The sequence below is a fragment of the Triticum dicoccoides genome, unplaced genomic scaffold, assembly GCF_002162155.2.
Source record: "Triticum dicoccoides isolate Atlit2015 ecotype Zavitan unplaced genomic scaffold, WEW_v2.0 scaffold59965, whole genome shotgun sequence".
NCBI lineage: Eukaryota > Viridiplantae > Streptophyta > Magnoliopsida > Poales > Poaceae > Triticum > Triticum dicoccoides.
In genome coordinates, this window is record NW_021285117.1 from 270 (window position 1) to 5,807 (window position 5,538).

Sequence of the window (5,538 nt, forward strand, 5' to 3'; positions counted from 1 at the left end):
GTGGGGGGCCACGCACCGGAGACACGTGCCGCCTCTTCGGACATGCCACAACACCACCCGGTTGTGGTAGGTCATCCGATATATATATAAACACTTGGGAGCAAAGTCCCCTTCGTATAGACCCGATGCGGCTGTTCCCCATTCCAGGTGCCGGCTAGCGGTGGCACCGCTCGTGAGGCGGGTCACACCGCTGTGTACAGAATCGAAAAATAATGTATGTATGCTTATTAACACGTACTATATGTAAGTTAGTCAAATAATAATATTTAAGAAAACATAAAATATAGCTATGAAAAAAAAGAAAAAAACTAACGAGTGGAGGGGGTGACCGGGAAGTGGATAAGGGAACTATGATAAAAAGATCGATGACGTGGTAAAAAAGGGGAAAAAGAAAAAAAAACTATGAAAAAAATATAGCTATGAAAAAAAGAAAAAAAAACTATGCCGACGGCAAAGCCGTCGGCATAGCAGCGGCATAGGGCAGATGCCCGGCGCGCCGCGGATCGGTGATGTGGCATCTATGCCGACGGCAGTCGTCGGCATAGGTGGTGGTCGGTGCGCCTCGGATCGATGACGTGGTAAGGGCATCTATGCCGACAGCCTCCCGCCTCGGCCGTCGGCATAGATCGGACGCCGTTAGCCGCACGGCACGGCGGGATCGCCGGGCCCGCAACTATGCCGACGGCCCATATATGCCGACGACCACTGTAGGCGTAACTTGGGGTAAGCTGACGGCCGATCTGGGCCGACGGGGGGCGTCGGCATATCTCTGGATAGCCCGACGGCTTTATTACGCTGACGGCCTGGATATGGCTGTCGGCATAGCCCAGACAAGGCCGACGGGGGCCGTCGGCATAGATATGGCCGTCGGCATAGGGCCCTGTTCCGGTAGTGAATACAGATACATGATAACATCAGTACATTCTCTTTCCTACAAAACTGTTGGTGCAAATTGCGTGGGTATTCCAAAGTGTTTTGAGATCGTATTTACATCTACTTGAGCTGCTTCGTCCAGTTGAAGGGCTCGAAATCCCTCATGAAGCTGGCAACGGCTTGCTTCTGGTTGTTCATGGATTCGTGCCTCCAGCGACGGTGCATGTCCTCCCTCGGCAACCGGAGAACCCCTCTGATAACCTTCAGTCTGAAACATGCACTGAACTTGCTCTCATCATCTATGACATGGACAAACCCACGTTCGGACCAAACTCGACATGGAAGCAGGCGAAGTTCTCTGGGATGACTTGCCACAGGTTACCACTCTTGTTGGAATAAGCTTCTTCATCTCATGCTGCGTCTGAAACTTGATGCGCTAAATATGTAGACAGTACTGTCCAGAAACCTTATATAAATCAGTTGACTGTCACATGAGAATTTAGCATGCGTTTTTGTAGCAGAATTCTCTCAAACAGGCCAGTAAAAGCAAAGTTAAGGTGAATGAGCCACAAGACAGCCTTCGTAGGAAGAAAGACTAAGCATCAAATGATAATGAAAGAAATTTCACTTGCTTCATGGGTTCTAGTTTTGAGGCAGCGTAGATGGCTATCTGGGTCTCATGGACAACAAAACAATGATGTTGATGTTGGTGGAACTGAACTCGTGTGTCTAAGAGGTTTCCTCTTCAGCTTCATCAATTTCCTGGAGTGAACAAAAGGAATTTCGTTAGAAGCACAAGCACAGGAGAACCAGATTATTTTAAGTTATGCAGAAAGCAAATAGATAACTGACCGTCTTGAAGTACATGGGAACTTTGTTTCAGACTTTGCATGGGACAGGGATGCATTCAATCATGCCATGTCTCTGTTGCTTGACCAAGCTTATGACAGTCTCCATGAAAACCACAATCTTGTCCTGCCGCGTGAACATCTTCAGGAGGCACTTCTTGAAGTTGTGAATCTCCTCCCAACCATTCTTATCAACTGTTTTTGTTGCAGGCTCATGCTGCAAATATTACAAAAGAGATAGAATCAACAAGAGTAAGAAAATATGGACAATTCATAAGAGCTACAATGAACTTCATATAAATCCATGTAGGGTATTCAAAAGCACAATCAAGTTGAAGCAGGCCGATTCTTACGAAAACATAATGCACAAATGATTTATTAATTATACTTCCAGCACATGTTAAGTTGTCTCACCTGCAATAGAATAAGTCGAACATAATCATAAATAGACGGTCTTAAACAACATATACGACACTTCCTTTCAAGAGTACTGAACAAAGAATAAGTAGAACATAATCATAAAAATATTCACATGATGGTTAAATTTTAGCATCTGAACCTTCTTGAAATGAAATTTCTTTAAACACGGAAGCAGCAGACAGAATGTAACTCACAACTTGGCAGCCATAGAACCAACTAGTAAGATGAATTCTAACAAAAGATTGACTAACCTGGTTGAGCTCTTTTCCTTTTCATGCCTAGGCTCTTCAACGGAAGCACTCTGGTTTTCCACCAGTCTCCATTTCTCCCTAGGGAAAAAAAATTTAGTTAAGAAGTCATGTAGCCTCAACTTGCAGTGTATGCAATGCAAGCACAAGGAAATTTGATTGATAGAGCCACTGTATCCTAATTTCTATGTTGTATGCCAACCATATACACAGTCCAAATAGCTATGCCAGCATGGTTTGATAGGGCCAGTGTTAGCCTACCACGCTTGGTTGCTAACCGTCGAAGAAATATTGGAAAGGCTTTCTGTGGATTCAAATGGATTAATATTATCACTGTTTTGTTGTAAATTCGATTTCACAAACTAGTGATTTGCTAATGAACTGGGGAAAAAGTGTGACAATTTGTCACAGTAACAATAGACGAGACACTTACCGACAGTTGGTCAGCTTCTTCGTGCTTGCCTTTCATTCGGAGCTGCAGAACCTTCGCAGCTAACTGTTTTGCATTTAGCTTTAGAGTGCTTACTGAAGATGATGTATCTTTGAACTCTCCTGATGGGATTTCTGCTCACTATCCCTTCTCTCAACAGTTGAAACATTTGTATTTTTACCATCATGGTACTAATTTTCTCCATAAAGCTCCCGTCATGAGCAAATTTATTGATGCTTGCTAGTGCTGATGAGATGAGCGTTTGATCCTCAGAAGATATATTATGTGTATTTTTCTTCCAAGGTACAGAATCAGATCTGAGTTTTCTCATGGCATGATCCCGAGAGGAGACACCTTGCCGATCCTCCTTCAAATCAACTTCGAATGATTTCTTGGAGTTGTCTGCTTGTCCAGATTTTCTACCCCTAATGGACAAATGAGCGTAAGAAGAGGCAACTCTCTACGTTGATACTGATGCGGCTAATTGGCCCAATGAGCCCCATCTCTCTTCAACTACCTGCAGTAATTGAATAGTGTTGGAAGTTAGAGAATAACTAACTAAAATTGTATTTGAATTAGTATATGTGGTGATGCACACACCTCCTCAGAGTTTCTACCTTCACAAGTTGCTTGCCCTTTTGCAAGCTTCAAAACTTTAAGCCTCCAGCCAACAACAACAACAACAACAACAACAACAACAACAACAACAACAACAACACAGGCTGAAAGCAACTCATTGGCTGCATTGCACATGTGGCTTCATCCGGATATCCAGTACCATTGTCCCTCAAATAAGCGTTCATTTCTTTTGGGTTAGGTTTCTTCACCTGCCAATAATTAGAAAAAAAAAGATGATGAACTGAATACACATGAACATCAACCAGTTTTTTTTAAGTTAATAATGTTGTTACCTTTAAATGTGTAGCCTCAAACTTTTCCCCCTCTGAACACGGCTGCCCTCAGGCTGACTGCTGTCTGCTGCTCGCCGGCTTGAGCATCCATTCAAGGCCCATCTTAATCCTGTCAACCTCACTCGCCCTTAACCCCTCACGTCCCATTTCCTGATCCTACTCTTCATCCCCATCATCACTTGCAGCACCTCGTCACTTCCCTCTGCCACCTTCACCAGCAAATGCCATGCGATTAAGCGCCACCCTCCTGAAAAATTCTATTGACCAAAGCAACACCTGAACCAAATTCCGGCTCAGCTCCTTCTCCTCCTTCTCGTCGATGGAGTTCTCCAATTCTACCCCTCCTCCGAGCTGTCCGACCTGCGCCTGCTCCTTCGTTGGTGGCATCCCGAGCCGTCGCCACCTGCTTGCTTCTTGAAAGGAGTAAAATCAAATCAAATCCCGTTCGAGGATTGAGAAGTGGCAGGAAGTGAACTCACCAATACAAACTGGTCGCGGGGCACACACTTGACGCCCGGTGGCATGGCTGCGGAAGGGAGCGTTTTGCGGAAGGGTCGATGGCGGTGGGCGGTGGGGTACGCGCACAAGAGGGAAGAGCAGAGGGAGGTCAGCGGCGGCGGGGATTCGGCGCCATGGGGAGAGCAGGATCTCGTCGGAGAGGGCGGCGGGGGTCGGCTCGGGACGGCTCAGAAACATTACCGGGCCGTGCGACGGAACCTGATCCGTCCAACGCCCGTTGCCACCTACAGCCATTAATGAGACGCTGGCACACTTTCTCTTTTCCCTATGTACGATGCAAATACGAGAGAGAATACATCGCGTGGCTCGAATCTGCATGCATCTGGACGATGCTGATTACAGGATCAGCTGAGACCGGGCTCAGAATTGAATTTTCGATACCATAGTAGCTATTGCTTTTCACGGATTGTTAATCTTGGATCACTTTGCTAAGGGGAGACTGCTACTATCTACAAACCTCTACTCTTGAGGGCCTCATAAGAGCTTGAAAAAAATGGTATTACTATGTGGTAGGTGCCATTGCGTCCATGAGGTTATTTAGTAGTTGTTGATCTACAGAATTTTTGGTCCATCTTCTAGTAAGCCAATATGTAACAAAAATGTAAACACCCCAAGCAAGTGGTGATTTGTCTTAAGGGCATCCTTCATTCAGATCGAACTAATGAGCGGATTGCATGTTGGTAATTAAAGGGAGTATTTGCAATAAATAGTCTAGTTTAGGAAGAACCCATCTCGCCCAATTTAGTTATTCCCATTAATGACGTCTTTCGGCCATTAACCATAATATCTTCTCCCTCTACTCTATTAGGCCACCATATTTGGCCTTTCCAATCTGTCATTGTTTGAGGCTACAATGGCTTATATAGTCCAATCAATGGCGTAAACAGTATGCTCCAATGAAACAGTGAATGAAACAATCTACATATGGTGTATGGGGCCAGAACTGCAAGCATGACCACGGTCCTCAATTCAAGCTCCGAAAACAAACATCTCCAACTAGTTTAACAAATGAGTGTCACTATAGTCGCTTGGTTAAAAAAAGGGACAATGGATTAAATTGCACAAACATATACTACCAAACTCTTTGGAGAAAGGGGAATTAAAGCTTCGGCATGATGCAAATTCCAAGAGTTGGTAACAGAATTTACAGATAAATAACAAATGCACTCACCAACCTTCTCTAGACTCAGCATTCCTACCCTTATAAAGGACGCACCACCTATAGAGTCTTCTATTTGTAGCCTCAGAACCATGTTATTACGATAATATTGAGTGCCGAGCCAACAAGA

General features: G+C 44.7%; 1 pseudogene; it reads right to left on the reverse strand.

The window, feature by feature from the left end:
• Window positions 1–993: 993 nt before the first annotated feature.
• LOC119347176 lies at window positions 994–4,254 on the reverse strand (annotated as a pseudogene).
• Window positions 4,255–5,538: the final 1,284 nt, after the last annotated feature.